The sequence below is a fragment of the Rhinolophus sinicus genome, linkage group LG06 (assembly GCF_036562045.2).
Source record: "Rhinolophus sinicus isolate RSC01 linkage group LG06, ASM3656204v1, whole genome shotgun sequence".
Classification (NCBI taxonomy): domain Eukaryota; kingdom Metazoa; phylum Chordata; class Mammalia; order Chiroptera; family Rhinolophidae; genus Rhinolophus; species Rhinolophus sinicus.
The window spans coordinates 82,387,017-82,399,238 of record NC_133756.1 but is presented as its reverse complement, the minus strand read 5'-3'; the positions used below and the strand labels follow the sequence as shown (position 1 = coordinate 82,399,238).

The window sequence follows — 12,222 nt, the reverse complement described above, 5'->3', positions numbered from 1 at the left end:
TCCTGTTTTACAGTGGAGAGAATGGCCTGGAGAGATTACATCAGTTGCCTGAAGTTACAGTCAGTTTGTGGCAGAGGTGGGGCCAGAACTGAGGAGTCCTGGCTCCCAGCCTGGGGTTTCAGGGAGATAGATAGATAGATAGATAGACAGACAGACAGACAGACATATAGACAGACATATACACAGATAGATGTATGTATATATGTTTTTGTTTTTTTTAGGACACAATTTGAAGTTTTCTTTAAATATTTCTTTGGGTGAGGGTACACCACACTTCTACTCAATTAAGAGAAATATTTAAAATAGTACAGAGGTCTTTTATTTTTTTACACTTATGCCATAGATTCCTAGGGACTGGGTTCCAGCAGCTCAGGCTCCTTTCCGTTGGTTCCCACACAGTGTGCTGCTCTGGCTGGCGTTTCAGTTGAACCCAGGCACCTTTCTCTTTGGCTTCCTTCTTTTTTTGATCATTTTCCTTCACCCGTTTAGGAAGCTGTCTCGGCTTAGAGTGCTTAATATACTCAATACGTACATTAATTCTCTTGGCAAGAAACTTGCCCTTAACTTGTTTGTTTACAACAGTGCCAACCACATTTTGGGTAACATTGTAGACCCTTCCAGTTTTGCCGTGGGAACATTTGTGGGGCATTCCTTTTTGGACAGTGCCCAGTCCCTTGATGTTTACGGTATCACCTTTCTGGTAGATTCACAAAGGAACAACTGCATGTTTTCTAAAAGGCCTAGAGAATATACAGTTGGTGCCTCTCTTCTTTCCCTTTGTGTTGGTCATTTTGACGAATTACTGGAAAATGGCAGTCCTGGCTGAAAAGGAGCAGGAATATTTTTTAAAGGATATTTATTTTGAATAGGCTGTATGTTCACATGGCTCGATGTGCAAATGGTAAAAAGTCACTCCATGAGCCATCTAGTCTCCCCCTTGAAGGCAACAAATATACAAGTTCCTTTTGGAGATTTTATGCAAATTCAAGGAAAGAATCGGCATATTTTTTATTCCCTTTCCCTTTACTGGTAGATTTAAGGGTCATTCGTAATACAGCAATAGACGATGTTCTGAAGCTCTTTTGTGAGACGTTCACTGACTATTTTTCTTACAGGAGAAATATTGGGAATGATAATAGCCCCATCCACTCTCTCAACCACCATGAAAACTTCCACACAAAATGGCATTATGGGGAGGGGGGGAATAATTCTGGCTTTAGGACACTGGGACTTAACTTTTGGCTCTGATGCCTACAAACTCTGTGACCTGAACAAGTCCTTTCTGGGCCTGTGCCTTCCCTGGTCAAAAGCTCAAAGCCTGAATCCACGCTCCAGGGATGAAGCAGGGTGGCTGCCTTAGTTTCAGTGACTCTGAGGGGTCTGCCTTGGGTAGGGAGCTGCCCTCATCCAGGGGGAGGTTGGAATGCTGCCAGTGGCCTAAGATAGGTTTCGGCTAAGGAGGGTTACTGGAGAGGTGGTTGCCAGTCCCACCACCAGCTCTTTTTGTGGAGATGGGGAAGTGATGGTTAAAAAATGGAGTACCTGCCTTCACTAGCGTCCTGATGAATTGGAAAACCTCTTTGTGCCTCCTTTCTTCTTGCATCTCCTATCTACCACTCCTGCCTCTTCCACTGAATTTGCCATCTCCAGCAGCTATGTTACACAGAAGCCCAGTGAAGGGCAATGTAACACTGCCTCACAATGGAGGAGAGGGACACCTGTTCTTGAGAGGCAGGAAGCAGAGGAACAATTTTGGTGAGTCCTCATCTCAGGGTTAAAAGCAGAGGGGCTGTGAAAAAAGGGCTCCCACTTTATCATCCCTGTGCCTCAATTTTCACATCTGTAAAATGGGGTTCATAGTAGTACCATAAAGTGGTTGTGAAGATTAAAGAAGTTAATCCATATAAAGTCCTCAGAACAGTATTCAACACATAGCAAGGGGAGTGACATCACCAAGATGACAATAAAGGTCATTCCTGACGTTGCTTCCCCTCATCAGAACAACTAACAACTATTCACAGCCAAGACACCACTGAGAGAACATGGGCTGAAGCAACCCCCCACCCCACATACGCACACCACAGAGACCAAGAGCTACTGCATTAGAAGGTAAGAGGAGTGGCTACATGCTCACTGCATTGCCCCTCCCCCAGGCCAGTGCAGCACCACACCAAGAAGTCTCCCCTGAGCCTACGGTTCCTCCAGAGAGAAAAGGGAGCCCAGGGGTGATATCCACCCCTACCCCTCAAAAACATTGTGGGTCATTTAATGGGAGCCCCTACTCTGGTTTTGCCCCACAGGGATTGCAGAGGAATTGGACTCAACTACAGGGAATCTGATTGTGATGGAGAAGGGAGGAGCTTCCAACAACCAGCACTCTGATCTTAGCAGACTGAGTTCCTACCTGCAGAGCCCAAGTCCAAACCAGCGGCTTTACTCACCTGCAGCGCGAATTCAGTGCAGTCTGACCAGAGAACTTGGCAGAGTACAAGTCTGCCTGATCTGGGTCCACAAATGAGGAGTTTTGCTGGCCCTGGAGCCTGGTCCGCCCACGCTCAGACAGAAGAGCTGAATCATAGCTCTACCAGCTCTGGCCAGCCCCTGGCCACATCTGACAGGAAGGGCTGGTGAGAACACCTGGAAGCTGCAGAACCCAGCAAGACTTGCTCCGAGATGTGGGTGGGCAGAGCTAACTGCTCCCAGAGCAAAGTCAATATCCCTGTTTGGCTAGGGAACTTTGGGCATGATTCAGCTTGAGACCACAAAAGAGTCCTGGAGGCTTGGCAGCTGCTTCTGCTGCTGCATCAAGGCATGGAAACTTAATTTGTATCTCCACTTACTGTTAACTACAGCCTTCGGTCCACCTGACCAGCGAACCTTATCAGAGCACAAAGGAAGCTGTGTAGCCCACCCAACTGCCCTGCTTATAGTGGCGCTTGAACAGAGCACAGCCTGTGTCTTCTCCTGCCTGCAGAGTAAAACTAGTGGCCTCACCTGACCAGGATATTCAGTGAACACTCTTGCCTAATTTGGGTCCCCAAACAATGTGCCATGCAGGTCCTGCACCCTGTCCTGCTGTCCTGTCAGAGCAGGGAAGCTAATTCATAGTCCCACCTACTTCTGAGCATGATACCCAGTCCTGACCATCTAGTAAGCCTGACCAGAGATTTCAGGCAACAACAGAGCTCATCCTATAGCCTCACATGGGCAGGGAACTAACCCAGAAGTCCTATCCAGCTGTTCTCAGCCAATGGCACACACCCCAACTGACCTCAGAGCTCAAACAGGTGCCTTACCCCAAAATAGACCCTAATACTAGGCCCCACTTGCCCAAGGACATTACCAGAACCAAACTAAGCCGACTGGTGAAGAACTGCCAAAGCAAACTTGTAATGTTTGGAAGAGGAGACCACTTTCTCAAATGCACAGATACCAACATAAGGAGTCAAGTCTCTCTCTCTCTCTCTCTCTCTCTCTCTCTCTCTCTCTCTCTCTCTCACACACACACACACACACACACACACACACACACAATCAGGTAAACATGACACCACCAAAGGAAACTAATCTCTAATAACTGACCCTAAAGAAATGGAGATTTATGAACTGTTAGAAAAAAAAAATCAGAATAATCCTTTAAAAGAAGTTTAGTGAACTACAAGAATACACAAAACTAAACAAAATTAGGAAAACAATGCATGAAGAAAACGAGTTCAACAAAGAAATAGAAACCATAAAAAAAATCCTAGGGCTGAAAAATGCAATAACTAAATTGAATAAGAGAGACTCAAAAGCATACTCAACCATATAGAAGAAAGAATCAATGATCTGGCAGATAGGACATTTGAAATTATCCTGTCAGAGTCAAAAAAAAACAAAAAAAAAAAAACAGTGTAAAAAGCTAATGGGACTTATGGGACACAATGAAAAGAAACAATGTTTGCAATGGAAATTCCAGAAGAAGAGAAAGAAAAAGGGACAGTATATTTAAATGGCTGAAAAGTTTTCCAACTTGGGGATAGAAACAGATATCTACACCCAAGAGACCCAAAGGACCCCAAATAGGTTGAACCTGAATAGGGCTACACCAAGACACATTGTAATTAAATTATCAGAAGTCAAAGACAGAAATAATTTTACAAGCAGCAAGAGAAAAGAGAAGTTATGCATAACAGAACTTGCACAACACTATAAGTTTCTCTACAGAAACTTTTCAGGCCAGAAGAGAATGGCACAGCATATTTAAAATACTGAAACAACAAAACCATCAACCAAGAATACTATACCAGGCGAAGTTGTCATTCAGAAACAAAAAAGGGATAAAGACTTTCCCAAACAAAAGCAGAGAGAATTCATCAACACTAGACTTGTCTTATAAGAAATGCTAGAGGGAGTTCTTTGAGAAAAAATAAAGGACACTAATTAACATCATAAAAACATAAGGCAGTGTAAAACCCACTGGTAATGGTAAATACATATATAGTCAAAGTTTGGTTCTGTAATATGGTGTTAGTAATTCATCATTCATTTACAACTCTAGTCTAAAAGTTAAAAACAAACATTAGAAATAACCATAACTACAATAATCTATTATTAGTTACACAACATAAAAATAAATATGTAAATTGAACACCAATAACCTAAAATGTGAGGGAGAGGAGAATTAAAAGTATAACACTTAAGACTTCTATTGAAGTTAAATTATTACTACTTTAAAATAGGTAGTTACAATTTTAAGATATTTATATAAGCCTCATGGTAACCACAAGGGAAAAACCTATAGTAATTACACAAAAGAATATGATAAACTAGTTAAAGCATTTTTAGACCATAAGACGTTAAAAAAGGTTAAGAAACAATGGACCTGGTCATCAAAATGGCGGTGTGAGGTGAGCCTCTGTAAATCTCCCCTGGAATTTACAACTAATCGAACAACAATAACTCCACAAAGGACTGCCTGCACAGCAGACGGACAAGACAAAGAGACCCACTACCGAATTCACCTAAAGGTGGGCGATTTGCGCGACAGGGGGAGAAGGCTGAAAACGGTGGTTTAAGCCCTCACTGCCGAGCAGAGAATGGAAGCCTTAGGCACTGAGACTAGCCTCCCACTCCCTACCCTCCCAGAGCTCGCCCCGCCCCCACCTGCCCCGTGCTAGAAGCAGAACAGTAGCAGTGTCAGATCAAAAGAACAGAATATTTGCTGTTCTGAGAACTGTGGACCGCAGACACAGATTCGCAGCCCAAATAGTTCCAGCAAAGAGGAGGGAGTTGTGGAAGCAGGACTGGCTGTGGTGGTGGCCGCCACCATTGCTCTGGGCCACCTCTCACAACTCACCCCGCCCCTAACCCCACCTATCTGGGTGGATACCTGCAGGAGTAAACAACTGCTGAAACATATGGGCTCTGAATCTGGTGCAGGAAGAGCTTTGGAACTTCAAAAGCTCTCTGCATACCCACACAGACACTGCACCCTGTGACCTAGATGAACTATTAATAGAGGAGAAGCCCATCTCCCAGGGAATTTCCCCCATTGTGTGAGAAGCTGGAATAGTGCAGAGAAAACATAGCACTACTGTGTGAGAGAGAAAAAAAGGCTGCAGTCGGACAGAAAATAAAACATTCTACCAAAAAGTACTAAAAAACAAAAGAAAGACCTCTTCCTATCAACCTGTTCCGAACCCACTCCTGTAGATGTCTAGGAAGAGAAATAATACATCAGTAATTGCCATTAATAACCAAGGCAACCAGACAGTTCAGAAAGAAAGTGAAAAGTCTCCAGAAAAGGAACTTAAAGATATGGAAATATGTGACTTAAATGACAGAGAATTCAAGATTGCAGTTCTGAAAAAACTCAACGAGATGCAAGAAAACACAGAAAGGCAGTTTAATGAACTCAGAAACACAATCAAAGAACAACATGAACATTTTACGAAAGAGATTAAAATTTAAAAAAGAACCAAATAGAATTTCTGGAGATTAAGAACTCAATAGAAGAAATTAAGAATGAAATAACCAGCTTAGGTAGTAGAGTTGACCAGATGGAGGAAAGAATCAGTGACATCGAAGATAGAAACCTGGAAATGACACAGATGGAAGAAGAAAGAGACTTGAGACTTAAAAGAAATGAAAGAACTCTACAAGAACTTTCTGACTCCATCAGAAAGAGCAATATAAGAATAATGGGCATACCAGCAGTAGAAGAAAGAGAGACAGGAACAGAGAATATATTCAAACAAATTGTTGATGAGAACTTCCCAAACTTGTGGACAGAACTGGATCCTCGAAACCAAGAAGCAAGTAGAACACCTAATTACCTCAATCCCAACAGGACTTCTCCAAGGCACATTGTATTGAAGCTGTCAAAAATCAATGACAAAGAAAGAATCCTCAAGGCAGCCAGGGAAAAGAAGACGGTAACCTACAAAGGAAAACCATTAGATTATCATCAGATTTCTCAGCAGAAACTCTACAAGCCAGGAGGGAGTGGAACCAAACATTCAAACTACTGAAAGAGAGAAATTATGAGCCAAGAATAATATATCCAGCAAAGATATCCTTTAGATATGAAGGAGGAATAAAGACCTTTCCAGATATACAGAAGCTGAGGGAATTTTCTAATACATGACCTGCATTACAAGAAATACTAAAGGAGGCTATTCAACTACCATCAACAGGGACAATTTGTGTCACCAAAACATAAAAAGTGGGAGAGTAAATGCCTGAACCGGAATATGGGAATGGAGAAAGTAAGCATGCTGAAGAAAATGGAATACTCCAAATATCAAACTTCCTTTTACATAAACTTAAGGGTAACCACTCAAAAAAAATCCAGAAATGAAATATATACTGTAATAAAAGAAGAAACAGAGGGAAACATCATAGAATACCACCATACAGGAATAATAGATAACAACAAAAAGGCAAAGAAACAATGGAGATACAGCCTTATCAGAAAACTAAGTAAGAATGACAGGAAATCCTCACATATCAATAATCACCCTAAATGTAAATGGACTGAACTCACCAATAAAAAGGCACAGAGTAGCAGATTGGATCAAAAGACTAAACCCAACCATATGCTGTCTCCAAGAGACACATCTCAGCTACAAGGACAAGCATAGACTCAAAGTGAAAGGGTGGAAATTGACACTCCAAGCAAATGGTACCCAGAGAAAATCAGGTGTAGCCATAATGATATCAGATGAAACAGACTTCAGGGTGAAAAAGGTAACAAGAGACAAAGATGGACATTTCATAATGGTAAAGGGGACTATACAACAAGAAGACATAACAGTCATCAATATTTATGCCCCCAATCAGGGAGCACCGAAATATACCAAGCAACTACTAACAGAACAAAAGGGAGAAATTGACCAAAACACAATTATACTAGGGGACTTAAATACATCATTGACAGCTATGGATAGATCATCCAAACAGAAAATAAATAACAAAATAGCAGCCCTAAATGACACATTAGATGAAATGGACATAATTGACATATATAGAGCACTTCATCCTAAAACATAAGACTATACATTTCTTTCTAGTGTGCATGGAACATTCTCAAGGATAGACCATATATTGGGACATAAAATCAGCCTCAGCAAATTTAAGAAGATTGAAATCATACCAAGCATATTCTCTGATCACAAGGCTTTAAAATTGGATATCAACTGCAAAAAGCAAGTAGGAAAAAACACAAATACATGGAGATTAAACAACATAATTTTAAAAAACGACTGGGTCAAAGAAGAAATTAGAGGCAAGATCAAAAGATACATAGAAACAAATGACAATGAAAATACATCCTACAAAAATTTTTGGGATGCAGCAAAAGCAGTTTTAAGAGGGAAATTTATATCATTACAGACCTATCTCAAGAAACAAGAAAACTCCCAAATAAATAACCTCATGTTACACCTTAAAGAACTAGAAAAAGAAGAACAAGTGAAACCCAAGTTCAGCAGAAGAAAGGAAATAACAAAAATCAGAGCAGAACTAATTGAAATAGAGAACAAAAAGACAATAGAAAAAATTAATGTGATGAAAAGCTGGTTCTTTGAAAAGATTAACAAAATTGACAAACCCTTGGCTAGACTCACTAAGATAAAAAGAGAGACTACACTAATAAAATCAGAAATGAAAAAGGGGAAGTTATCACGGATGCCACAGAAATACAAAGGATCATCCAAGAATACTATGAAGGACTATGTACCACCAAATTCAATAACCTAGAAGAAATGGACAAGTTCTTAGAAACACATAGCCTTCCCAGTCTGAACCATGAAGAACTGGAAAATCTAAACAGACCGATCACCAGTAACGCAGTTGAGTCAGTCTTCCAAAACCTTGCCAAAAGTCCTGGACCAGGGCCGGACTGGTGGCTCAGGAGGTTAGAGCTCCGTGCTCCTAACTCCGAAGGCTGTCGGTTCAATTCCCCATGGGCCAGTGGGCTCTTAACCACAAGGTTGCCAGTTCAACTCCTTGAGTCCCACAAGGGATGGTGGGCAGCACCCCCTGCAACTAAGATTGAACACGGCACCTTGAGCTGAGCTGCTTCTGAGCTCCCGGATGGCTCATTTGGTTGGAGCGCATCCTCTCAACCACAAGGTTGCCAGTTCGATTCCTCGACTCCTGCAACGGATGGTGGGCAGCTCCCCCTGCAACTAAGATTGAACACGGCACCTTGAGCTGAGCTGCCATTGAGCTTCTGGATGGCTCAGTTTGTTGCAGTGAATCCTCTCAACCACAAGGTGGCCGGTTCGACTCCCGCAAGGGATGGTGGGCTGTGCCCCCTGCAACTAGAAACGGCAGCTGGACCTGGAACTGAGATGCGCCCTCCACAACTAAGACTGAAAGGACAACAACTTGAAGCTGAATGGCACCCTCCACAACTTAGATTGAAAGGACAACAACTTGACTTGGGAAAAAAAAAAGGCCTGGACGTACACACTGTTCTTCAATAAAGGCCTGTTCCCCTTCCCCAATTAAAAATCTTAAAAAAAAAAAAAAAAGTCCTGGACCAGATGGCTTCACTAGAACCTTCAAAGAGGATCTAATACCAATCCTGCTCAAACTCTTCCAAAAAATTGAAGAAGAGACAGTACTCCCTAACTCATTTTATGAGACCAACATTACCCTGATACCAAAACCTGGTAAGGACAACACAAAAAAAGAAAACTACAGACCAATATCTCTGATGAATACAGATGCAAAAATCCTAAACAAAATTCTAGCAAATCGAATACAACAATACATTAAAAAGATTATTAATCAAGACCAAGTGGGGTTCATCCCCGGGGCACAAAGATGGTTCAACATCCACAAATCCATCAATGTGATACATCACATAAACAAAATAAAGGACAAAAATCATATGATTATATCAATTGATGCAGAAAAGGCATTTGACAACAAACAACATCCATCTATGATTAAAACACTTAATAAAATAGGTATAGAAGGAAAATACCTTAACATAATAAAGGTCATATATGACAAGCCCTCAGCTAATCTCATAATTAATGATGAAAAACTGAAGCCCTTTGCTCAACATTCAGTAACACGACAGGGCTGTCCCCTATCACCTCTGCTTTTCAACATACTGTTGGAAGTCCTTGCCAGAGCAATCAGGCAAGAGAAAGAAATAAAAGGCATCCAAATTGGGAATGAAGAAGTTAAATTGTCACTCTTTGCAGCTGACATGATGCTATATATAGAAAACCCTAAAGATTCCACCAAAAAGCTATTAGAAACAATCAACGAATACAGTAAAGTTGCTGGCTACAAAATCAACGTACAAAAGTCCATTGCCTTCCTATATACTAACAATGAAATCTCAGAAAAAGAAATACAAAATACAATTCCTTTTGCAATTGCAGCAAAAAGAATAAAATACCTAGGAATAAACTTAACCAAGGATGTGAAAGACCTATATGCTGAAAACTATGAGACATTTTAAAAAGAAATTGAAGAAGACACAAAGAAATGGAAAGACATTCCGTGCTCATGGATTGAAAGAATCAACATAGTTAAAATGGCCATATTACCCAAAGCAATATACAGATTTAATGCAATCCCCATCAAAATCCCAATGGCATTTTTTAAAGAAATAGAACAAAAAATCATCAGATTTGTTTGGAACCACAAAAGACCCCGAGTAGCCAAAGCAATCTTAAGAAAACAGTCACTCCCTGACTTCAGCTTGTACTACAGGCCTACAATAATCAAAACAGCATGGTATTGGCAGAAAAACAGACACATAGACCAATGGAATAGAATTGAGAACCCAGAAATAAAACCACAGATAATTTTTGACAAAAGAAGCAAATAACATACAATGGAGAAAAGACAGCCTTTTCTATAAATGGTGCTGGGAGAATTGAATAGCCACGTGCAAAAGAATGAAACTGGACTGCTATCTCTCACCATATACCAAAATTAATTCAAAATGGATCAAAGACTTAAGCATAAGACCTGACACAATAAACTGCATAGAAGAAAACATAGTTACTAAACTTATGGACCTTGGATTCAAAGAGCATTTTATGAATTTGACTCCAAAGGCAAGGGAAGTAAAAGCTAAAATAAATGAACGGGACTATATCAAACTTAAAAGCTTCTGCACAGCAAAAGAAACCATCAACAAAATAAAGAGGCAACCAAGTGAATGGGAGAAGATTTTTGCAAACAGTGTCTCCAATAAGGGGCTAATATCCAAAATATACAAGGAACTCATGCAACTCAACAACAAAAAAACAAACAACCCAATTGAAAAATGGGCAGAGGACCTGAAGAGACATTTCTCCAAAGAGGACATACAAATGGCAAATAGACATATGAAAAAATGCTCCACATCACTAATCATCAGAGAAATGCAAATCAAAACCACAATGAGATATCACCTCACCCCAGTCAGAATGGCTATCATCAACAAGACAAATAGTAACAAGTGTTGGAGAGGCTGTGGAGAAAAAGGAAGCCTCATACACTGTTGGTGGGAAGGCAGACTGGTGCAGCCGTTATGGAAGGCAGTGTGGATGTTCCTGAAAAAATTAGGAATAGAATTACCGTATGACCCAAGAATCCCTCTCCTGGGTATCTACCCCAAAAATCTGAAAACATTAATCCATAAAGACACGTGTGCTCCAATGTTCATTGCAGCTTTGTTTATGGTGGCCAAGACATGGAAACAACCAAAATGTCCTTCGATAGTTGAATGGATAAAGAAGTCATGGTATATATACACAATGGAATACTATTCAGTGTTAAGAAAAGATGATATAAGAACATTTGTGACAACATGGATGGATCTTGAGAGTATAATGCTAAGCGAAATAAGTCAGACAGAAAAAGCAGAGAACCATATGATTTTACTGATATGTGGTATATAAACCAAAAACAACAAAAGAACAAGACAAACAAATGAGAAACAAAAACTCATAGACACAGATAATAGTTTAGTGGTTACCAGAGGGTAAGGGGGGTGGGGGGTGGGAGATGAGGGTAAGGGGGATCAAATATATGGTGATGGAAGGAGAACTGACTGGGTGGTGAACACACAATGCGATTTATAGATGATGCAATACAGAATTGTACACCTGAAATCTATGTAATTTTACTAACAATTGTCACCCCAATAAATTAAAAAATAAATAAACAAATAAATAAATAACTAAAAAAATGAAAACTAAAAAAAAAAGAAACAATGGACCGGCAAAACAATAGGAAAACACAAAATGGCAGTTGTAAGTCTTTACTTATCAATAATTACTTTAAATACAAATATTAAATTATCGAATCAAAAGATATAGAATAGCTGAATGGATGAAAAAAACAAAACAAAAAAATAACAAAAGAAACCAAGATCCAACAATACACTGCCTACAAGAGACTCACTTTAGCCTTAAAGACACACAGACTAACAGTCAAGGGATGGAAAAAAATATTTCAAGCAAGTTGTAACAACAACAACAAAGGCAGAAATGGCTATACTTATATCAGACAAAATAGACTTTAAACTAAAAATGTAAAAAGACAAAGTAGGTCACTATATAGTGATGAAGCAGTCAATACATCAAGAAGATATAACAATTGTAAATATGTGCTCAACATTGGAGTAACTAAATACATAAAGCAAATACTAACAGAACTAAAAGGGGAAATATATAGTTGGGGACTTTAATACCCACTCTCAACAATGGACAGATCCTCCAT

At 40.1% G+C, this 12,222-nt stretch overlaps 1 pseudogene; it reads right to left on the bottom strand.

Moving 5' to 3' along the window:
• Window positions 1-1,144, bottom strand: LOC141572177 (large ribosomal subunit protein eL21-like; annotated as a pseudogene).
• Between the last annotated feature and the right edge of the window lie 11,078 nt (window positions 1,145-12,222).